This window comes from Lissotriton vulgaris, chromosome 2_2 (assembly GCF_964263255.1).
Source record: "Lissotriton vulgaris chromosome 2_2, aLisVul1.2, whole genome shotgun sequence".
Taxonomy (NCBI): domain Eukaryota; kingdom Metazoa; phylum Chordata; class Amphibia; order Caudata; family Salamandridae; genus Lissotriton; species Lissotriton vulgaris.
The window spans coordinates 24,510,719-24,536,592 of record NC_141688.1 but is presented as its reverse complement, the minus strand read 5'-3'; the positions used below and the strand labels follow the sequence as shown (position 1 = coordinate 24,536,592).

Here is a 25,874-nt window from a genome sequence, read left to right as displayed (position 1 = left end):
GTGCGTGTATGACATTGTTCTGAATTCTGTCCATCAACTGTTATTTTTGCATTTGTCCTGTGCTCTCCTTGCCACTGGAGTCAAGCTATCGTGGCTGAATAGGGGCGAAACCCCAAAACCGGTCCTAGGATGCTTGTTTCCAGTCCAGGGAAGACCTGGCTTGGCAGTTCCGGCTGGACTGTTCCCATGGGCCACAGGGTAAAGACTGATTTGCATATGGCTGGGTTCAAACTGGAATGGCATGGTGAGCAAAAAAACTATGGATTTAGGCCCGATCTCTGTACTGGGGTGAATGTATGACATTATCCTGCATTCTGTCCATCAACTGTTGTTTTTTGAATTTTGTTGACTATACCATGAGACGTGTCCACTCCCTCAGGTAATACCAAGTTCCTTCTTTAGGCACACACTATCAGCAGCTTTTACACTGATGAACCTAAATACTCACAGTTTTGCCAAAAAGGAGTAGAAGAATGTATTCAAAACGTGAATGTCCTGGAGCACATCATTTGGTCAGATGCTAGGCTGGGATTAAAAACTGTGTCTACGGGTTTAACACTTGGAGCAAGAGAGAAAAAAAACACAAGAATGAGAATGATGAAGGAGGAGAAAGATGGAAAAACAGTTACAAAGAGACAAATCAGAAATGGAAAAGAGCCTGCGAGAGAGAGATAAAAGGGCAGGGAATATCTTGTGGTGGATAAGACTCCTAGGATCTACTGTGGGGTGGAGGTGCCAGTGACCCAAGAATGGTGTGTGATGGGTTACCCATCTCAAGGATATGGAACACGGCACATCCTGGGCTTTGTGAAACTTTAGCAGTCTAGGCCATCCTATAAGTCCACCCAAAAAACATGTGTGTGTGTGTATGTATGTGTGTGTGTGTGTGTGTGTATATATATATATATATATATGTATATATCTATATCTATATATATATATATACACTATATACACTATATATACCTATATTACCTACCGAGACACAAGATGGCGGCCGCTCCGGACTGTTTGGAATGTTTACAGACACCCAAGAGCCAATCAGGTTTCCGCGCGCGAACTCGCATAGCGCGCTGGTTAGCGCCCTGGTGTGCGTACCGGGGCGCGGCCATAGAAATATATATTTTTTTGAAACTAAATTACTCAAAATTCACTGGAGCACATATCTTGAGACATAGCAAAGGCACATCGGGCTACCAGTCCCTACAATTTTGCCAAGTTTGGTGGAAATCCATTCAGCTGTTAGGGCTAAAAGTGAGGTCGACCGCCCTATTAACATGGGGAAAACACGTTTTGGGACCCTCCTTTTATCCCAGCCCCCGCTTGACAAATTCCCCCCCCCCTCTCCCCCCCCCGGGCACAACCCCTGAAAGTTTAAAGGGATGGTTTACAAAGTTAGAGAGAACCTACGACAGAGAGATAAGGAAGTGGTGGGAAGCCACTTCCTTACAGCGTTATTTGGACGTGGACAGGATACCGAGGGGACTGAGGATCTACACGCTCCCCTCATCTGAGAACCCAGACCCGAACCTTCTGAAAGATTAGGCTGAATTTACTAAAGCATCGGCAAGAGGCATGGTAGAGATCCTCATTAAGTATGCTAAAAGTAACAGAGCAAAGCTACTTGAGGAGATCAATTGTATTGAGGATAATATAGCAAGGGATGCAGATATGGATCAAATTGACACTCTAAGAACACGGATGAAGACAAGACTGGTGGCCTATGAGAACGACATCAAATGTCGCAAACAAAGTACATTTGCTCATGATCAACACGATTAGTGTTAGAGTAATGTCTTTTACCAAAAGGTACAATGCACCCCACAGAGCACTATAGGAATCAAGAAATGTAGTGGCAGTGCCAGCACGGGATACCTCTGAGTCGGAGGCAGAATTTTCTGAAACTGGGATAGCCAGAAGAATAGGCAGTGCCTCTCTAAACAAGGAATTGAATTTTTGCGAGGAGTATCATCTGATCAAGGAGTTGTGGTGCACATTTCCGCAGAGAACCCGTCCCCCAGAACAAGGAGGTGGAAGATAACGAGAGGAGGGCAAGGAAACAAATCCAGCCTTCGAACCTTGAGTGACAAGGAAAAGCAGGGCAACAAGAAGAAGTGAATAATCTCTCGATCCTCAATCTCTCACAAAGAACCTTAACGGCAATAGAGATAGAGGTACTACAAAAGTTATTGACATTTTGCCCCACTAACTGAATTGAATTATGCAACCACACACATCAAACTTTACCAGTTTAACCGCAATTGAAATTAGAGAAATTGTACACCATGCACTCTACACCCAGCAGGATACTACATGATCAGACACCTACTACTACGGACATCCTCACGGGAATGATTTAGAAATGCTGAGAACATTGCATACTTTGCAAGAAACACAAATGGGCTCAGACATGAACCCCATGGGAAATGCTGCAGAAGCATTGGAGCTCTTGGGAATCCAACAAGACAGCGGGAGAAGCAAATTTAAGACTAACTCCAAATTCTTTCCCCAAACACCACATGATGCAATCGACTGCTTCCATGAAGCTGTGATAAAGGATTTAGACAAGTTTCAAACATCAGGCATACAACCTGGCAATGAAAGGAAATATAATCTTACCAAAGAGCAATGGAAGACTGTGAAATCCCTTAGTGATGTTCCTGCCCTGGTAATTAAACAATCCAATAAGGGTGGCAACGTCGTGGTGATGTCTAAAGAACTGTATAAAAGTGAGGCATTGCATCTTTGATGGACACACAAAGTTACACTAAAATCAACAGAGAAAATTACAACAGAAGTGTTGTGGCCTTTTATGACCTTACAAGAATGTAGGTCAAAAGGAATTCTGGAGGAAAACGAATTACAATTTATGAGAGTGGATTATCCTGTCCTGCCAACATTCTATCACCTTCCCAAGGTGCATAAGAGCATGGTCAACCCTCCGGGTTGCCCAATTGTATCCTCCACAGAGAGTCTGCTGGAGAAGGCGTCCATCTACGTAGATTCCTTCCTGTTCCCGATAGTAAAGGATCTGAGTTTCTTTATCTTGGACAGAACAGAGTTTATCAGTCTGATTTAAAATATTACTTGGGATGATGATCTACTGTTGATTACTCTTGACATTACAAGCCTCTATACGAGCATTGTGCATGCTAAGGGCCTATCTGCATTGGAATTTTTTCTTAAAACCAGACCACTAAAATTCTTGGAACACAACAAAATGTTATCATAAATTGTTTCATTTTGCCTGCCCAATGATATTTTCCTCTTTTCAGGTCAACTATACCTCAAATGCAAGGGACCGCCAGGGGCACGTGCTTTGCCCCCAGTCATGCAAATCTTTTCGTTGGCTGGTGGGAGAAGCACGTGGCCTGTGCAGAGGTCAACAAATTCTGGGTGGATAAGATAGCCCTGTGGACCAGGTATGTAGATGACATTTTGATTGTTTGGCGAGGGACTCGCATGGACGCAGAAGAATACATTAACACCTGGAATGAAAATGAATTAAATCTGAAGATCACAAGCAATATCAGTGAAACAGGAGTCCCTTTTCTAGACCTTCTAGTCTTTGTGTCAGACAATAAGCTCTGCACAAAGCTTTACCGCAAACCGACAGCAGAAAACACAGTCCTACACTCATGGAGTCAACATCCACACAATGTAATCAATAGTATACCCTATGGGGAACTATTAAGATTAAAACGGTATTGCTCTCGCCCTGGAGACTATCAGGAGGCAGAAAGAGAGTCCCTGGTTAGATTTTCTAAAAGGGGCTATAGCAATACTGTCTTACGGGGGCGGTGAATAAGGTAGGGTTGAAGGAAAGGTAGGATTTACTAACAGGCAACCCCTCTGTGGATGTACTTTCAGAGGAAGAGAAGCCGAAGGTGAGGTTAATCCTGACTTTCTCTGCAGAGTCCCAGAGGATCAGGGATCTGGTTCAGAAAAATTGGAATATTCTCCAGACAGTTGGGATAATTGGACAATCGATTCCAGATAGACCAGTAGTCTCCTTTAACTTCTTGATCATTTACAGACCTCCACCTAGCAAGGCGACATTTTAAGATGCACTTCTAGACACAGTTTCAAATCTGATAACAATACACTCCAACCCATGCATTCTGGGTGACCTCAACATTTGGTTTGACAAACCCAATATGACCCATCCAAAAACAATAATCACTGGCCTAGATGCACTGAACCTGCATCAGATTGTCCACAAACCCACACACATCGCTGGACATATCCTAGATGTCATTTTTGCTAATACTGAACTAGTTACCTTTCAAACTATAACTCCATTCACATGGTCAGACCACCACTTGCTTGCTTTCCAACATAATACAACACTAAGCGAGTCACCTAAAACTACCTTACATCCATCCACCTATTGGGTGTGGAACAAACTCAATTTGGAACACTTAGAAACACAACTAACATCAAGTACAAATATGGAAACAATAAATTCTGTTCAAAATCTATATGAGTGGCTAAAGGAGGCTTTTGACATCTTGATACCACTCAAAACCATACAACAGAACAAATGAAAAAAGTGCCTTGGAGAAACATAGAAATAAAAGATATAAAACAACAAATTAGAAAGCGGCAACAGGCATGGCTCAAAACAAATGACAAACAAGACAAACTTCACCTACAGAAAATTAACAAATTATACAAGTCAGCTATCAAAAAAGCTAAGAACATGGTACTATTCAGACAGAATTCAAAATGCTAAATGTGCAAATAAAGAATTCCATAAAATACTCATTGAATTTCGCAAACCAAATTGCCCCAGAAGGAACTCATCCTGTCTCACAAGATTTCACAGACAAACTGGCAAATCATTACACGGACAAAGCAGACACATTAGACTCATACTTAAAACAGAAACAAAGCACCAGTACTAACCCTTGTACAATACAACAATTCAAGAATACTCTAACCGAGCCTCTCCTTTCCTTCCAACACATCTCACACAATGAATTTATGGACCTGGTCAAAGCAAGCAGGCCTGTTGGCAGCCCTTCTGACCCCTGTCAACCACAAACGTTCACGACAATTCTTTTAACAACCTCTGCTGCTACTCCAGTAAGAAGAATCATCAACGATTGCTTAACTACCGGAATATTTCCAGAAGAACTCAAAAAGTCACACATACGGAAGAAAACAAACTTGGACCTGCTGAACCCTGACAACGACAGACCCATTACAAATGGACCTTTCCTGGGCAAACTGATAGAAAGGGCAGCGTTTGCCCAGATGTCACAATTCATAGAAGAGAATGATATACTTTCAGACTTCCAAACAGGATTCCATCCGGGAAGAGGCACTGAATCTGCCCTCCTTGCCATCTGGGATGACCTGAAAAATACACTAGACCGCAACGGGCTTGCTCCGCTACTCCTCTTGGACCTCTCGGCTGCTTTTGACATGGTTGACCATGACACTCTGAAACAAAGACTCTATGAAGCCGGCATAGAGGGAACTGCTCTAGACTGAATCTTGTCCTACCTTCGAACAGAACTAATGTCATCCATACCCCACCTTTCTCGTCCAAACCATACGCCACAAAAGCAGGGGTTCCTCAAGGCTCTATCATCTCGACCATGCTTTTCAACATCTATATGAAGTCATTACCCAAACTGATCAATCAATTTCACCTCATGTGCTATAACTATGCAGATGACACGCAAATACTCCTACAACTGGAATGGCCCAAAGACATTGGAAAATTCCTAATTTTCAGTTGTCTCAGAGCCGTGGACCAGTGGATTACTTGGAGCCATCTCAAATTGAATGCTTCCAAAATGGAAATACTCATGTGTGGCGATTGGAAACATTATGACCCGCTTGCCGCATGGCCTGATGAACTGGGATCACCGCCTAAAGTATCGAAGGAAGTAAGAAACCTCGGAATGACCATGGACTCCAAGCTGTCAACGAACTAGCAAGATCAAGCTTTGGCACTATAAAAATGCTGCAACAAACTTTCCCTCATTTGGGATTTCCACACAAAGTCCAAGCTACCATCTCCCTTGTTCTGTCCAAACTCGATTACCCCAATAGCCTCTACCACGGATCTACTTTTGTAAGGTCCATAGACGTCCAAATATTTAGTAGGCCTAGTCTTGGTGTGAGGGTCAGCTCTTCCCCAATGCAGCCTGAATGTGAGTTGTGGCCCCTTCCTCTATGCGCTGTAGTTTAGGGGACTCCAAGATCGTATGGTAAAAGGTAGCTGTGTGTTGGTATCCCCTGATACAAAGTGTATCTGACCTGGCACCTATTTTTGCCATAACAACCCATGTTAAGTATGATCTATGTAGGATCATAAGTTGTTTGAGTCGGAAGCGGAGGTTGATTAGTGCCATTTGCCAATCTTCGTCATCGATTGGCCCCAGGTCTCCCTGCCACTGCTCTCGAAGTTTGTGGAATGTATCGGGTAGGTTGTTGCAAAGTTTTTTGTAGGTCAGCGATATGGCTTTCGAGTATAGCGGCCCATCAAGCAATAGGTCCTCTAATGGTGACGGCTCTGGTATATCTGTAAGATCTGGAAAAACTTGATTTGTATTATTTTCCAATCATGTTTATATCTGTTATCATATATTTGTAACTGATTCGAATTAATTGTATTATCCATTGCCAATGATAAGATGGCCGACACCTTTTTACACTCTTATTGTGGTCATAACAAACAGTCCCTTCTTGATGTTTTTTTTCAGCTGCTACACCAATGAAATTATTTGTTGTTATAAGGCAGCCTTTTTTCTAAAAATACTGACATTGACGAAGGCCAGGAGGCTGAAACGCGTTTGTCAGGTTGCCCAGAGTTGGCTTAATTTAATAAATAATCTTTGAAAAATACAGCTGGAATGCGCAGCGTCACGTTGGAACTGTTTTCTCATATATATATATATATAAATATACGAAAACGCAAAAAAATCCAAATTCAACCAACAAACCCCATCAACTGCACAAACAGGAGCATCTGCAGTTAGCAATATTGAATCAGCAGCAGACAGCAGTGACAGTGATTCTCTAACGAGCGGCATGTCATTGGATGAGGGAAATTCCAATACATCAACAATGGTGGACAAGTTTAGAGTTTTGAATTTAGGGGAAGAAGTGGATTTTTTAGTGTACGACCATTTGCAAACCTTGAGGCCACGCAACCAGAGGAAAAAAGAACACAAAATAACAAAAGAAGGCGAGAGCGCCGCAAAAAGCGAAAATCCTTACAGAAAACCAAAATAGCAGCATTGGCGCAAAAATCAGTAAATGAAAACACTATAATCAACCTGTCTTCAACTGTTCTAACCGAGGCAGAAAAACAGCTTCTCAGCCTAGGTTTGACGTACTGCCCAATCTCTGATTTTAACTACACACGAACACGTGTAGAGGTCTTTTGCTATATTCGTAAATTGAAGTTGTGCAAGTTCTTTAGCATCAAAGAAGGCCTCAAGGAAATGGAACTCAACACCAGTAATCAAATTAATCTGGAGCTCACAGCGGCCGACACAAAAATGTCTCTTACGATGCACCAGCTTGAGCGAAACAAAATAGCTGCAGAAACGGAACAAGTGTCAACACAACAGGAATTAACGGATGCAGCATTTATGCAAATTGGGGCCAACACAAGTCCTTTCAAGCCCAAGTCAAATTTCATGCCTAACATGCCAAGGGACGCCATTGATACCTTCCACGATGTGATTGTGGAAGATTTGAAAAAATTGCACTTTAAAATCAAACACAGAAGGAGATATAAAAGTGAACAGGAGAAGGAATATGCATCCCTAATCAAAAAATTAAGTAATGACCATCAAATTATTGTTACCACATCAGACAACGGTAGGAACATTGTTGTTTGGCCACAAAAGGAATATATCGCAGAAGCTCAGAAACAACTTAGCGATCCCTTATGTTATGCCAAGTCTACTTTTAAACAATATAATTTTGCCAGAGACCAACTTAAAAAAATCCTTTTCAAATGAAAAAAAGAGAGGGTATGATTTCAATACAAGAACACCAGTTCCTACATGTTGAAAATCCTGTTCTACCAAGATTATATCTGATACCAAAAGTGCACAAGGAAATATTTCCAGTTCAGGGCGCCCCTTTATATCATCCATACAAAGTGTCGCCGAACACATTACTCAATACATTGACTATTTTTTATAGGACCTAGTGAGGTGTGTGCCAACATATATTAGGGACACCAGTGATTTCCTAAGAAAAATCAGAAATGTTCCATGGACCGAAGATTTGATATTCATAGCATTGGATATCGAATCGCTATACATAACTATAGAACATGATACTGGACTAAGGGCATTAGAATTTTTTTTTGGAACAAGACCAATACAATGTTATAATCACAACAAACAACATGGTGTCTAAATAATAACTATTTTATGTTTGGCAACAACATTTATCTGCAAAAACGGGGTGTGGCCATGGGGGCCTGTTTCTCCCCCAGCTATGCATGCTTGCACGTAGGCTTTGAGGAGGAGCAGGTCCTCATGCGCATACACAACGCAGCTTTTACTGGCCATGTTTTAAAATGGATGCGTTATATTGATGACATTTTTGTTTTATGGAAGGGGGATGAGACCAGTGCCAAGGAATTAGTCAAAGAAATTATTAACAATCATGAACATTTAAAACTTACATCGACAATAAGTAGACAAGAAGTTGATTTTTTAAATGTAATAGTTTTTATTCATGACGGACAATTGGCAACAAAACTCCAAGCACTGCTGGCAATAGCACCTTACATGCCACCAGTGCTCACCCCAAGCATGTCATCAATAATATTCCTTATGGGGAATTATTAAGACTTAAACGCATATGTAGCACAGAGGAAGATCTGGCCAGTTGTACCTCACAAGCACTAGAAAGATTAGGCAAAGAGTTTACAAAGATGTTATTTTAAATCAAGCTGTGAAAAAAATGCAGGCCAGATCGAGGGAATCACTACTCGGATGTGATGAAACTACCAACACTGAGACAGAGGAGAATGACCTAACCTTGGCTCCCAGACTTATTACCACATACAACCGCCAGGAAAGAAAAATCAGGTCCATAGTAACACGTAGTTGGCCCATTTTATTAATCGTTGCTGTGTTGGCTTCCAGACTTCCCAATACTCCAACAATTACATATAGGAAGGGACTTTCCATAAAAGCTCAAATCAGCAAAAGCTTTCCGGAGTTAAGTAAAAATCAGATGTGGTTGCAGTCCCGGCTGGGATTTGCACATTCGGAGCAAATACCATACAATACGCCACCCCATTTAGTCCAGAAATGATTAACATCAAAGGGTCGTAAGACTGAATATGCTGTCTATGTCCTGACATGCACCTGCAGCTTAAGATAGGTGGGCAGCACCAAGCTGCAGGTGCATGTCAGGATCCTCCAGCATCTCCAAGCTATCGTTAACAACAATAGTTCGAACCCAGTGGCAAGACACTTTAAATCTATGCACAACAATGACTTGCAGTGTCTTGAATACTTTGTAATAACAGCAATTCCCAAGCCACGAAGGGGAGGAGATAGAGATAAAATGCTAAGAAAAATGGAATCACAAATAATTCTAGAATTAGACAGCAAATTTCCAAATGGGCTAAATACTACAGAAGATTTGTATCACTTTTTATAATATTAAGTTTGATTTGGGCATAAATTGATAGATCTGTATAGATCATTAACAGGGCAGCTTCCCTGCCGCACCGTCGATCTCTTTTTTTTCTTTTCTTTTTTTCTCTTTTCTATTTATAATTAATTTGTAAACCATATTGGTAAGTTTAATTTGGAGAATTTTCTCATTTTTTGTTTGGCGTGGATTGCACTTTTTACTGTTGCATTTTTTAAGTATAAAACATGTATTAGACTCAAATGCTATATTGATTAGCAAGATGATACATCTTCAGGGGTTTTCTTTTCCAAAATGATGTTCAATACCGTACGGTCAAACTATTTTTGATCTAGCATTTATGCAGAATATAAACAAGGTAGGTTAACCGCCATGACACAACGGAGAATAATAGCCTTTTTCTTATCCCTTTATTCCAAAAAGCGCAATTTGCACAAGATAAAATATAATGTTTACAAATGTTGCGATTTTGCACAGTACGAAGCAAAAGTAATAATTTGCACAAAAATGTATTGCGTATTTTGCACATACCAAGAAGAGACATGAAGCAGGCATAAATTCTGCACATATTTATTGCGTTGTTTGCACACAAAAAAGTGCAATATATTTGCACATTTTCGTTGAATGCAGGTTATTATCTAAAACATGGAGCGGTTTTTATCTGTTTTTATCTGATTTAGGACACTGTGAATTAATATAATATAAGCACATAGAAATCATGATAATTGAATTCATAAATTGTTGGTTATTCTTTGTGATACCCCAAAACAACGTTGCATTTATGCAGTTTAATTAACAAACCTTATTTGTAAATTATTTAGCAATAATCATGTTTTTTTTCAAATGTCGGCTGATATTTGAATAACCAGAAAAAAAGACTACTGGCTGAGAAAATGTGAAAAAGTCTTAATTTTTGCGCAGAATGTTTTCCATGTCTACGATCACATGTGGTGTTTGAAAAGCATATTTTAAGAGACTGGCAAAATTTGAAATGCGACCATCCCCAACTAGCAACATTCTACCATTTACCTAAAGTGCACAAGAGCAAAATCTGGCCACCAGGCCGGCCGATTGTGTCAGCCAAGAACAGTTTACTAGAGAACACATCTACCTATATAGACGACTTTATTGCCCCATTGGTTAAGGATCTAAGTTCCTATCTAAGGGACACCAACGACTTTTTAAGGATTATTCAAGGAACAAGATGGGAAGAGGACATGCTACTCATAACCCTTGACATTACAAGCCTATACACCTCAATCAGACATCTTTTTGTTTTCAGGGCAACTGTATTTACACCTCCAGGGTACCGCGATGGGCACGTGCTTCGCCCCCAGCTACGCAAATTTATTCGTGGGCTGGTGGGAGAAGCACGTGGCCTGGGCGGGAACCAATGAAATCTGGATGGACAAGATTGCGCTGTGGACCCGCTACATTGATGAGTTATTTATCTTGTGGCGGGGCACACAGAGTGAGGCTGAGGAATACATTAGGATTCTAAATGTTAATCAGCAAAATCTCAGCTTCACAAGCAGTATCAGTAAAATGGAGGTCTTCTATCTGGACCTGAGAGTATATGTGGAGTACAATACTCTCCAGATTGCTTTATACCGCAAATCCACATCAGGAAATACCACCCTGCATGCGGGAAGCTGCCATCCGAGAAGTGTGGTTAATAATATTCCCCTGGGGGAATTCCTTCGTATGAAACGGAATTGCTCCACACAAGAGGAATATGAGAAAGCGAGAAGGGAATCCAGAAGAAGATTCGAACATAGGGGCTATAGCAAAGGGGTCCTTGATCTAGCAGAATCGAAATGCAAAGCAATCGTAAGGAACAAATTGCTGATTGATAAACCTAAGGTTCAAGATCAGAAAGTAAGGCTAATTACGAACTTTACAGAGAAGTCTTCAGAGGTGTTGAAAGCATGCAAAAATTCTCACAACGTCAAAGAGTATCTAGTACCAGGGAAAGCCAACAAAATCATCATCTCTAAACTTCTTAACTGTAACTCAGAGTTTACAGTGTACTGTCTAGTGTGCCCCTGTGGTAAACAATACGTGGGGAGTACCACAAAACAGACAAAATTGAGAATCTTAGAGCACATGAGAGCTATAAATAATAGGGATCAGAGTTATCCCGTTGCTCGTCATTTCGAGAAGGAACATCAGAGCAACAGGAATCTACTCACCTTTTTTATCCTCGATCAGATGGTAAAAACGGAAAGGGGGGGAGACTGGGTGAAGAAGCTTCGAATGCTTGAATCAAGATACCTTATCAAACTCCAAACAAAGACCCCTGGAGGTCTGAATAATGAAGAGGAGATGTGGGTGCATTTAGGATAGATTAGACTCTAGGTGAAATAGACCGAAGATAGGAAGCCTGAACAGAATAGGGTCCAATCGTTTTTCTTTTCTGTCCTATTCCCAAAGTCTGATAAGCTTACCTCCTTACCACCTTCCCGAAAACTGTAACTGTCATGCTCAACTATGAAAACATAAATAGTATATGCCCATTCAGGGCAATATGACAATAGTTGAACGCAATGCAACGGACACAGCACTTTAGGCCAATGAATACGAGGGAAATCGTATATCATTGATCAAAACAGCACCGAAGTTATCATGATAATAATGTTATGAAACACATATTAAAGTCCAAAAATTATAGGGCAAGAATTAATTCAAAAATAAAGGCTAATTTGTTAAATGTAGATAAATTATCGAATGCTTACTGTGTTTTGATCACTGTAAGATGGCCGCTGCAATGAATGAATTGAACAGACTGTGCCGTTTTTTATTTTTGGTTTTAATGCACGTGACTTTGTGTCACAGGAAACTTTATTTAAATTCAAATGTAGTTTGAGTCAGGTTAACACTGACGAAGGCGGCAACGCCGAAATGCGTTTGTTAACTTTGAAAAAATTGCAGTGCTGAAATAAAATATGGTGCTTTGGAACTGCGTTAAATGACTCTGAGTGCTTTTTATTGGGATTCGGTCCAGTGAGCAGTGACCGAGTGTTGGGAAAAGTAAAATACGCACTTCACAGTGCGTAAAGAGGCACCCGTGGTAAAGAGGAGCAGCGTCTGGTGGAAGGGTGTAAAGGAATATATAGTCCAGTGGCAGTGGACTACCTGGACCTGAGGATCTATGTTGAGGAGATGACTTTACAAACCACTCTTTTCCGTAAATCAACGGCAGGAAACTCGATACTCTTTGCTAGCAGCAGCCATCCACCTAAACTCGTCCAAAGCATTCCCTACGGGGAATTGCTTAGGCTGAGAAGAAACTGTTCAAAAGACCAGGAATTTGAGAAAGCTGCAGCAGCAAGCATTGCAAGATTTAGAGTCAGGGGATATGATTCAGCCACCCTTGACACTACACTACACAAAGTGAGAGGAGTACACAGTAAGCAATTGCTTACTGGCAGCAAGAAGGCCTCAGCTGATGTGGGAAGTTCCGGATGGTAACACCCTACTCAGCTGAGGCGAGTTATCTCAAGAAAATGCTACGAAAAAATTGGCCCATCCTCCTAGCAGATACTATGATAGGTATGGACGTCCCCCCTCAACCTCTGGTCACCTTTAAAAGAGCGAGATCCCTGCGAGATATCTTGGTCAAAAGTCATCTTGACAAACTGCCTGGGAAAATAAGCGGCCTAAAACAGATGATGGGCTTTTTTCCATGCAGCAAATGCAAGGCTTGCGCAAACAGCAGGAGGGTGTTGACATACAAAATACCAGACGCAGGGATCAATACAAAAAAGATCATGAAGTTTATCACCTGCACAACACCCTTCGTTGTGTATTGTTTGACGTGCCCGTGCGGTCTTCGATACATTGGGAGTACAGTTAACCCAGTAAAAATGCGGGTGTTAGAACACATGCGGGCCATCAACAAAAATGATCAGGCATACCCTGTTGCGCGCCATTTTGCAGATAAACGTAGTAAGAACCGCAACCAGCAACAGTATTTTGGTTTGGACTCTGTAGCTCAGAATCCAAGGGTTGGAGACAGACTGAAGAAGTTGCGCAGGTTAGAATCACGTTACATCATTGACCTGCACACTAAACACCCGTATGGTTTAAACTGTGGCGAGGAATTGACAGTCCATATAGGTTAAAAACAGAGGTAAAACTACAGTATAGGAGGCTTTGGACATTAGATGTCTGATTTTGAACTTTTATTTTGGGTCTCACACCCTGTTTCACAATAGAATTGTGAACTAGATAATAGGGTGTTCAAAGACAGATTATGACCAGAGCATCTTAGAAGAAAGAATTACTGTCTTTAGGTCCACCCCTTAAGGGTCTTAAGGGTTTTGACTTGTATATAGTAGCAATGAATTGAGAAATACATTAATGTGTTAATATTGGATATTTGATGTTTTCGCCTTGTTTTGACATGCACCTAGATGAATGTTTGTATAATTTTACAGCAATATGTTCACACATTCCAATTACTCATAATTAGTTATAACTCGTCCCGATCCGTGGTGTGATTGGGATTATATATGGAAGGATATTAGCCGATCCACGGCTTCATTAGTAAACTTTTCCTCTATGGTGAAACACAGCAATATATGTTATAACATTATGTGATTAACTAATTTTGCTTAATTCTGATTCAGAAATTTCATTTATTTATTTAAATAATGAATCATGAAACACCATTTAGATGATAAACTGTCAAATAATTGATGATTTGTACATACATTACAACATGTTACAAAATGGCGCCCACGTTAGAAGTGGAACGCGAGTCCTCCCTTAATTTTGACAACTGGAATGCTAATAAAACATGGCGTTTCATACTAGTGCCGGTAACATCGAGAAAGGCACTTCCGCCGAAACGCGTCTGTTGCTGTAACTAATAAAAAGAACTTGCATGTCAAGCTGCCCAGGAGTGCGGTTTTCCTTGTGTACGTCAAGTGCAATTGGGATTTGAGCTTAATATATATATATATATATATATATATATATATCCACTCAACACATCTAACTATAACTCGTGCGCCCGCAATGCACTGGTGATGACGTCACATATTACATCACTGATGACATGGTCAGTAACATCACTCATGACATCACTGATGACATCTCACGGAGTGGAGTCCTCTTTGTTCGCAGCCGTGAACGAACCAACGTCTCACCCCTCCAGCGTCTCGCACACGGACGAGACGCGCGTCCGATTCTTCTCCGGGTGACAGAGACGAACCTTAAGAGTCCGTGTCAAAAACAAGAAGAAGCTCCACATAATTCCTGGGTGTAGCGGGCAACCGGGATTTCTGGGACTGGTAGTTCCAAATGTACTAGGTAGGCGCGGGACTGCCTCAGATCCTGACAGTTAGCTGAACTAACTATAACGGGGGAATTTCAATGGTTTTGTATGAGTGAAATGTCCAGCTAACTATAACATGTGTGAAACCTATGGTTTTGTCAGTGAATTTACCAGGTTTTTTAAATGCTAATTCCTAACTATAATGTGTGTGAAGCCTACTGTTTTTTCAGTGAATTTCTAAGGTTTTTTGAATGCTAATTCCTAACTATAACGTGGCTGAAACCTATGGATTTTTCAGTGAATTTTAAAGGTTTTGTAAATGATAATTTTTAAATGTATTAATTGTTATATTTTTTATACTGATTTACTACATTATTTTAAATTATTTATTTTTATTTATTTTATTTTTTAAATTACATTAAATATTTTTTTATATAAATTACAAAATAAATGTTTTTAAAAATATTGAAATTGTAATATTTTTTTATTTTTATATTTTTTTAATTTATATATATTTTATATCACAGGCAATGATATCCTATGGAAGGAAATTCAAGTTACTGTAACTACGAATAGAATTACTTTTCAGGATCAGTATTGGGCTGAAAGATGCAGCACTGAGGTCTCTCCTGATAACAGGTGAGTAAATCAGATTTCGTAGCTCGGCTGACTTTTGAGGAATTTTTTAAAGTTCCAAAACTCCACACTTAAAACAATTTTCAAGTGAAACCAGTCAATGTTAGCCTATGGAAGGAAATTAAAGTTACTGTAACTACAATTAGAATTACTTCTCAGGATCAGTAGTGGGCTGAAAGATGGGGCACTGAGGTCTCTCCTGATAACAGGCGAGTAAATCAGAATTCATATTTCGGCTGAAGGACGTTGGGGTGAGTGAAACGCGCATCTTGGTATATATCAATGTTTATGATGGCCTCTTTAAAGCGTGTATGATAGATGTGGTGGTACTTCCTTTTTTTTACAGCGCACGACAGCCTTAACCAGGTCATTGCAGAATACCTCAACGACATCATCTGGGGAAGAGTGGTGGTCACTCTATGAGTTATTCCCCACACTTTTAGTGAATAATTACTTGCGAGCATGTATCATAGTTCTCCAAGTGTTGTTTTCTGGAAGTGTGCAGACCATTCATCTTCGCTCCCGTGGAATTGCATTGAGGGCTGTTACAGTTCAGCAAGTGCTTACTAACCATGTAAGGTGCAGGACAAGAGCATTATATGCTGTACAGTACACCTAGTCAGGAAATTAATTGTCACATCGAGACTATGATAAATGAGCCCTATGCTACTCTTCATGCGGTTCAGCATGGGTACTATGTATATGGATACCTTTAAGGCACAACATCACGTACATACAATAATCCTTTACCAAAGGAAAGTTTTGGGTAAAGAGTTGAACCACAGTACAGTATACAGGTTTCAGATTGAATCAGCTTTGCACCTTTAACAAGTGCTTTCTTACGAGTTGTGGAGTAAAGATCACTTAATGCATTAGAGTGCAATATTTAAAGGCAAACAGTTCAAATACAGTTAATGGTGCTGTCCTCCTGTAGCACTGTGCGTTTTTCCATTCTAGGCTTGAGCAGCCAATAATTCACTATCCTAGATGCTACACTTTAGTCCTTTTATTGCATTGGTGGAGTTTGGCATGTCTACTTAAGGTAAGTGTCCAGTTTTTTCTGAATGTTCTCAAAGGAGTCTTCTCCCATGTAGTCAACTTGACCCTGTTCCCACCGTTCTTTGCGCTCTTCTGAAGATATAGGTGGGGGGGGAGGTGGATCAATTGACAACTGAGACACTGCTTCAGCAACTGCTTCCGCTTTGAGGCCTGTAGAGGAGTCCTTGACAACACCTTGCTCGGTTAACAATGGCAGGACTTTGTTGGTGAAGCAGTCCCACCACATGTTGAGGAACTCTGCATGAATCATCGTTGGATCGTGCACCTCACTCGTTACACACTTGGTTTTAGTGTCGTACGAGTAGTTCCATGGTTTGACTTTTCCCAGAAAATGGACCACTTTGGCATTTGCTCCAAACGCTTTGAAAGCTGGTAGATATGAATATATAGAAATGCTGCTTAAATTGTAAACAAATGGTAGATGCTTGTGGATATCTGTGGTTGCCCAGCTGCTGAAAAATCCATTTAACAAGCCCTGGTCGCCTCCATCAAAGCTTCCTTTTTCTGTTGCAAACTGTAACAAGTGATTGTAGGTTTCAATGGATGGACTATAGACAAACACGCCAGAATTGAAGCAGTCTGGCCATCCTGGATCTGGTGCAGCAGACAGTTCCTCCCTCTCAAAGAGTTCATCAACATTAGACAAAACCATTGTGTCCGCATCCATGAACACACATTTCGAATACTGAGTTAATACCCAGCAGTGGAGTTTTGTTAAGGTGATACCCAATTCTGGTCTTTCCATCAAGGCTAGGTGGGCCGAATCCCCACTGTCCAAGACATCCACAACTTTCACTTCATCGTAGACCTTTTCAAGTACTTTCTTCATGGACTCTGAGACTTGAGGAGTTATCAGTACAACCAACTTTCGTGTCGTGTGGAAACGTCGCTGGATCCCCGACAGAAAACCAAGCCCACTAATACATTCCACCTGAGCGAAAATGAATCCCGATGGTGCCTGTGCCCCCTTAGACCCAGTCTTACACACTACGCTGCAGAATCCTTCATTAGAAGAATTAGCCACTGCCTTAGTAGACCTCGATTCAGAAGTAGGAAGATTAAGATCTGAGAATCAGAGATTACAAGCAGAAGTAATACACCTTAAGACCTTAGAAACAGTATAGGGTAAAAGTACCATCCCTAAGGGTAGCAAGAGCTACATTCAACCGGCCCATTTCACAGTTCCCTCTCAAACTTCTGCCGCCTCTTCACGAGGAGAAAACCTACCTCCAGTCCAGTTCACTGTTCATACACCTAGCCCGGTTCCCTTAGCGATGCCTGAGAGAATTCATGGGGATAGCTCCGAGTTCAATATATCTTTATGAATCAATGTCAACTACAATTCTTATGTAAAGCGGCTGCTTTTCCTGATGATGCTGCTAAAGTAGCCTTTGTGATCTCGTATCTAGCAGGCAATGCAGCCGAGTGGGCAGTGCCATTGGTTGAAAACAACGACCCCTTACTATATAACGTCAATGAATTTCAGGAAAAAATGAAAAGTCTTTTTTCCAAACTTACGTTCATGCAGGCCAGTGATAATGCTCTGTTAAGTCTCAAGCAAGGATCTAAGGATCTTTTTTCCTATATTACTACCTTCAATTGGTTAATTACAGAAACTCATTGGCCTGAGGACAAGAGGTCTTCATTATTTTATCGGGGTTTGAATGATGAATTAAAGGATCTTCTATTTCAAGTAGTGAATCTGCCAGAAGATTGTGCGGCATTCATAGACTTAACCGTTAAATTGGATCATAGAATACATGAACGCAAAGGAGAGAGAAATCGCCTCTGCTCTCCTCGATACCTTATGATACGTACTGAAAAGAAAGAACCCAAAGATACGTCAGAACCCATGCAAATTAGAGGAGTAAGAGGACCCATATCTGCAGAAGAAAAGGACAAGCGGCGAAAAAACAATCTTTGTCTTTATTGTGGAAAAGGGGGTCATTATGCCAAGGAATGCCCAGTAAGACCTTGCGTTCCTCCAAAGAATATGGCAAGCAGTCAAAGCATTCCCTACGTAGAGGAAAACTAGAACACTTGAAGAATGAGGAGACCGCTTCTTCAAGTACGGTTGCCTGTAAGGTCTCAACAGCACGAAAATGTGTGCCTTTGATTCCGAAACATTTCACGCTGTCCATCATTCTCATAGTGTCTTTACAAAATAGAAAGAACCTTGATATCCTCCTAGACTCAGGAGCTACTGGAAACTTTCTGGAAATACAACTCGCCAAGAACCTCAGTATCCCTTTCCTGCCAAAAGCTCATCCTGAACCAGTAAGAGCAGTGGACGGCACAGAGTTATCTTCTGGGTTAAACACTTATCAAACACCGGCTATGATTATGGTGTGTGGTAATAGACAATCTGAGTCCATTATTTTTTATCTCATTGACGCTCCCAATTTTGGGGCCATCCTAGGGGTTCCTAGGCTGCAGATCCACAATCCGCAGATAGATTGGATAGCTAGAACAGTGACTTTAAGATCTCAGTATTGTTTGTTACACTGTTATCAGGAGGCTAGTGATAATATCCCACCTTTATGTTGTGCGGTCCATTCTGTGACAGCGACCTCTTGTTTGCCTGACATTTATGAGGAATATCAAGCGGTGTTTGATGAGACAGAAGCCACCAAGCTGCCTCCTCATCGTAGCTATGACTTCAGAATAGATCTCATTCCTGGTGCGGAGTTACCGGTCCGTCGTGTGTATGCTCTTACAGCCCCTGAAACCGAATATCTCAAACAGTATCTGGATGAGATGACTAAGAAAGGGTTCGTACGTCCTTCCACCTCGCCGGTGTCCTCCCCTCTTTTTTTATACCAAAAAGAGAAGGAGGTTTATGAGGATGCCTGGATTATCGCTCATTAAATAAAAGTACGATTAAGAACAAGTACCCCCTCCCACTCATCTCTGTGTTGTTAGATCAAATACGAAGGGGCTAAAATATTTACCAAGATCGATTTGCGAGGAGTCTATCATCTTATTCGTATAAAAGAGGGGGATGAGTGGAAAACGGCATTCCATACAAAATTTGGCTTATTTGAGCATTGTGTAATGCCGTTTGAGCTTTGTAACGCCCCTGCGGCCTTTCAATTCTTTGTGAACTACATTTCTGGAAAGTAACTTGACATCATCGTAATCATATATATCGATAATATATTAATATACTCTCAGAATGAACAAGAACATGTTAGTCATGTGAAAAAGATCTTACACAAACTACAAGAGAATCATCTATATGCCAAGTTAGACAATAGTACCTTTCACACCACCCAAGTGGACTTCTTGGGTTTTGTGATATCACCAGAAGGTATAAAGATGGATCCACAAAAGATCAAATCCATAGTCAATTGGCCTAGTCCGAGCTCGGTGAAAGAAATACAATCCTTCATAGGATTTGCAAACTTTTATAAAAGATTTATAGATCATTTCTCAGAGCTCATCGCCCCAATAACTCGACTTTTCAAAAAAGGGGTCCAATTTATTTGGACAGAAGAGCTGAAATAGCTTTTCAGAAACTAAAGGAGAAATTCACCACTGCACCAGTTATCAAACATGCCGATAACACACTACCATATTTTGTGGAAGCTGACACCTCACAATACATGGTAGGGGGAGTCCTGTCTCAGAAGGACAAGAACACTGGTCAGTTGCATCCTGCCGCCTATTTTTCGAAGACCTTGTTACCAGCAGAACAAAACTACACTATCGGAGAGAGAGAGAGTTATTGGCTATTAAATTAGCCTTTCAGAAATGGCGTAATTATTTATTGGGTTCACCTCATGCAATTTACTTTGACCATAGAAACCTCCAATTCTTTAGATCGGCTCAAGCTCTCACTACTCGACAGATGAGATGGGTCCTTTTTTTTAGTGAGTATGATTTCATTATTACTTACCGGCCTGGACCTCTACATGATAAAGCAGATGCCTTGTCTAGGTTAGGACCATATCCCTCAGAAACATGTGAGTCCTATCCTCCGATCATTCCTGAAAATAAGATCATAGGCGTAGAGGAACATGGAAACAAGTTATCCAAAAACTATATTGACCAACTCAAAGAGCATTTTGTCAGCCTTCTCCTTGAGAAGTGGACAAAAGAACCATTGAACACTTGCAAAGAAGACCTATATTATCATGACAACCGGCTGTACATCCCCACTGAGGCATTGCAACAACAACTTATACAGTGATGTCACAACAGCACTTTGTCTGGACACCCAGGAAGTTACAAAACCCTGAAATTATGTCAACGGTGGTTTTGGTGGAAAGACATGACAAAAGACATCTCCTCTTTTGTGAACTCATGTGCAACTTGTGCCAGGCAAAAAGCTTCTCATTGTGCCCCCACTAATTCCCCTTGCTTTCTGGGGGTTCCTCGGGGCCAACTAGCCCACCAAGAACCTCCAGTATGCGCCAGGGGGCTGCGTTGCAGAGAGGTGTAAAAAGGGGCGTGGCCTGATTACACCGCTCTGCGAGGGAGCACCCTGGCCCATACTGGAGGCTCTAGGTGGGCTAGTTGGCCCCCAGGGATCCCCAGTATGCAAGTGGAAGTACTTCCACCTCTGCAAACGCGCCAGGGGGTGCGTTTGCAGAGAGGTACAGGGAGGTGGCGTGGCCTCCTCCCGATCCCATTTAAAAAAAGTATATATACTTTTAAGAAGGGGGGCTATGTAGCCCCCCTTCTTTTTCTTTTTTCTTTTGGCCCTGGGGACCCCATCCCCCAGGGCCGGCCCCCAATTATTATTTTTTTTTTACGGTGAAGGGGGCCACGCTCCCGAGGCCAATTCCAGCCCCGGGGACCCCATCCCCCGGGTCATGGCCAACTTTTCTTTTTTTTTACGTGGAGGCGGGCTGCAGCCCCCCTCCTATGCCCCCTTAAGGCCCCGAGGACCCCATCCCTGGGGCCTTTATTTTTTTATTTTTTATTTAATTTTTTGGGGAATGGGGGCCGCATGGCCCCACTCCCGGGCCACTTCTGGCCCCGGGGACCCCATCCCCCGGGGCCTGGCCCTCCTCGTTGGGGGCTGCGGGGGGGTCCCCAAGCCCCCCACGGTCCCTGCCGGATCCCGGCATCCTCCGGGAGCCGACATTACTTTTCTGCATGGGGAGCAGGTAACACGCTGCTCCCCATGCAGAAAAGCAATCTGTTTTGATTTTTGAAAGAGAGAGCAGGTTTCCTGCTCTCTCTTTCAAAAATCAAAGCAGTTTGCTGTGGTAGGGTGGGAGCCGCGAGGCTCCCGCCCTAACACAGCAAACAGCAGTGTCCCGGGGGTGGGCACCCCGGGACACTGCAGGAGCCGGCCCTGGGCCATCAAGGGCTCCAGGAGGGGGACCGCGCGGCCCCGCTCCCAACATCTACAAAACCCCGGGGGTGGTGGTCCCCGGGGCTGGGGTGTCGGTCACGGACCCCCCTGTTTTACATATTAGTGCCCCGGGGAGGTGGCAGTCCCCGGGGCTGTGGAGGGCCTTGAGCCCCCCTGCACACTTAGAAAGAAAGCCCCGGGGTTGGCGGTCCCCGGGACTCGTGGGGCCTTAGAGGCACCCCATCACTGGTATTAAAGCCCCGGGGGGCCATGAGCCCCCCGCATACTTAGAAAGAAAGCCCCCGAAGGTGGCTGTCCCCGGGGCTCGGGGGGCCTTAGAGGCCCCCCATCACTGATATCAAAGCCCCGAGGGTGGCGGTCCCCGGGGCTGCGGGGGGGGGCTGTATGCCCCCGCTATCATAATTACTTTTCCCCGGGGGGTGGCGGTCCCCGGGGCAGTGTGGGGGGGATTGGAAACCCCCCCACACTTTTTTTCTCATTTTGGCCCCGGGATTTGGTCCCCCCCGGGGCTACTTTTTAAAAAAGCAGACCGTTTTTTTTATGTTCGCGGAGTTCACGTACGTACGCGGACCCCTCGATTTAAAAAAAAAAAAAACATTTGGGGGGCCTTGGGGGTCCTTTGCGTTTTTCACGTTTGTTTCTCTGCTTTCTTGTGCCTCGCTTCTACCAAGGCACAAGATGGCTGCCAATACTTCCTGGTTTGGAGTGTTGACATACAATTAGCATTCAGCTCGTGCTCGGGAATGTACAGAGTACAGTAAGCTTACAGTAAGCTCCCATAGATATACTTATGATTTTCTCAGGAACTACTGAACAGATTTACATCATTTAACAAAAAGCGTGATCTGCGAACTGAACTCTACCTTTATTGCCAAATTTGGTGTAATTCCGTTCAGCCGTTCGGGCTGTAGCCCGGGCTAAAGGTCCTATGGAAAATTGCATGGGAAAAACACGTTTTGGGACCTCCCTTTTTTCTCGGCCCCTGCTTCACGAATCGTCCCAAACTTTCAGGGAAGGAGCGGAGCAGCCCATTTTCTTGGAGAAAGTCACAAAGATTCGTCCACCGGCGCCAAAGTTATTCCAAATAGAATGTTGCGGATTTCCTATGGAAACTAGGCCCTAACTATAACTACCTACTGGCGACCGCCAGTGGGTAAGATATATATATATATATATATATATATATATATATATATGTGTTACTTCACTCCGCATTCACCTTATCCAAAGCAACAGACACGGACCCAAAGTTCCAGTGGATTTACTTGTTTATTTGCTGTGCCGCCATAACATTTCTGCTCCCAACAGAGCCTTGATAACATGACACAGGTTACTTTCTTCTCGACATATTTAAAGTGACAGGTGCGTAAAAAAACTTTAGTGACGTTTTGTCAATTTCATAGACATAAAACTATATGTATTAAATATGTTTTCTTTCTCCTTTTTGTATGGTCATCAGCGACAATTATATATATATATAATTTGACATCATATAAACAGGTGTAATACCAGGTGTGAGGCTTGAGAAAAGAGAATTATCTAATTTTTATCCAAGGATTCCACACCTAGGGGTCGATTCCGATTCGGGAAAAACCGCTCCGAATAGCCTTTCGGAGCGTTTTTCCCATAGGAATCGTACCCTGCAACGCCCCCGTACGTACGACGAAGTATGATTCGTACCAGGAGCAGGACTCCGTACGAACCATACAAACACCGTACAACTCTAATCTCCGCACTAATCTCCCTCGGAACCCGCTGTAGCGACATCTGTACAGTTCGCGGCTGCTTTTTCCGACCCGGGAAGTACGATTCATGTCGGGGACGCACCGTACGACCCTTTTTCTCCGGGAGCCGAAAACAGCCGTAAAAGCAGAGTTCGCCCCGAAAAAGGTACGGAACCCCCCCCTGGGTACGTTGCGTACACCCCATGATCACAGGGGTATGGTGCGTACCCCTGAGATCACGGGTGTACGCACTGTACCCCTCGATCTTGGGGTGTACGCACCGTACTCCATGTTTGCTGGGTGTACGGTGCGTACACTCTGCGATCGCAGGGGACGGTGCGTACACCCTGTGATCGCAGGGGTACGCACCATACCCCTGTGATCATGGGGTATACGCACCGTACGCTGTGTAAGTGATTGTGTGCTTTTCCGTATGAATCGCCCTTACTTGACGTGGACCGTACGAATCGCGTCCTCATACCCCGGTCGGGATCGTACTCGTCGGGTCATACGGCATATGTACGAGTCGTACGGTTCACTGTTTCAGCCTTGCAATACGTACGGATCGCGACGATTCGGACGGATTGACGGAATACGGATCGTCCTGCGCGATTCGGACAGACGGGAACAAATCATACGGCGATGACTACGGATGAAAATCGTACAGACGTTTTTTTCCAGGATCGGAATCGGCCCCTTAATGTCAACCCTGTCAGTCCCATTAAGACAACGCTCCATACATGTATAATACACCATGAGCTACAGGATGGATGTACTGCCAATCAATATATGCATATATCCATGTATGTCTATTGACTTCTTAAATGTGCCAGTGTACAAAAATCAAATTAAAGTGTGCTCTAAAATTACTGTTACTCCACGTGATCTGTTTCGCAAACAGTATATCTTACATTATCTTGTATTTCTTGTTTAAAAAAAAATTCATTTAGAACCAAGGTGGTTGTTTCTTCATATTATATTGAACTAATATTGGGTGAGATGCAGTGTCATCTATTTAAGTTTGTATTTACTTAGTGATAATTCTAGTACAGTTGATCCTAAATTCAAGGGTATTTATTAGATGCATAAATTAATGTACGGGACCCTTCTGTGCAAAAGCAGGCAAAATAAATAAATAAATATTTGTATAAATACATTAAGACGACATTCATAATCAATAAATAAGTATCACAGTATAAACTACTTATAAATATGATAATATATATATATATATATATATATATATATAAAACCATCTAAAATTCAATACAAAATTTTCATAATGATGTTTTATAAAAATGTCCCAACTGTCTACATAGACATGTTAAGTTATGTTAATTCATCTTGTAATTCATATGCCTCCCTTTGCTACATCAAAATGGCTACTGTATCTCTAATTAACGAAAACAAAAAAGGGCTCTTTTATTTTATAGCTGGAGTGCGCAGCGTCCTTTTGGAACTTTTTATATATATATGTATATATAGATATATAATTATATATAATTATATATATATATAAATAATTATTTATATATATATAATTAAATATATATATTCAGTATCATTCACAGTTCTCTTTATCTTTTCTCTTCCTCTGGTTCTCCTTGAAGCATCTGGTCATCAGTTGGACTTGGAGAAAGAGTCCCACCCCCATCCCCCTTTAAACATTAAGAGCACATCTCAGGAGAACATACTTAGAAACAAGCATTGGAAAAGCCAATAAGTCTCACTGTTGGGAACCTATTGGCTTTGCCAATAGTTTTTAATGATGCTGTACAGCATGGCTAAAGCGGAAACCAAAAAATATAAAGGTGCTGTGACGCAGCATCTGTATCATTTTGTAGGTGAGTTCATTATGAATGTATGTACCTAAATGAGTGGGAGCTTTTTTATATTTTATTGATTGAAGTTGGATTGGTAAATAAAAAAAGTAGTGCCAAAGTTTTTTTGTAAACTGTCGGTAGAAGGAAGCAACTAGAGAGTAGGATGGAAGCAACTTGGAAGGTGCTGATGGGAGGATCATGGAGGACGGGGTCATGGGGGAGAAGCACAAGAGGGGCAAAGTAGGATTTACGAGGGAGACATCTGGAAAAGACATGCATTCTCAAGGAGGGCTTAACCAAAAAGTAAAAAAAAAAGGAGTGACTGAAAATTAAGCATTGGAGGGACACAAGTAATGCGAATATGCTCCATTGGAGGG

At 42.0% G+C, this 25,874-nt stretch overlaps 1 long non-coding RNA gene and 1 pseudogene across 3 annotated transcripts in view; one reads left to right on the top strand and one right to left on the bottom strand.

Moving 5' to 3' along the window:
• Window positions 1-25,874, top strand: part of LOC147728960 (uncharacterized) — a 61,732-nt gene that overhangs the window by 20,309 nt on the left and 15,549 nt on the right. The window lies entirely within an intron of this gene.
• Window positions 16,108-17,508, bottom strand: LOC147728961 (glycogenin-1 pseudogene; annotated as a pseudogene). The gene has a single exon (XR_015309169.1). The product of XR_015309169.1 is annotated as a glycogenin-1 pseudogene (transcript).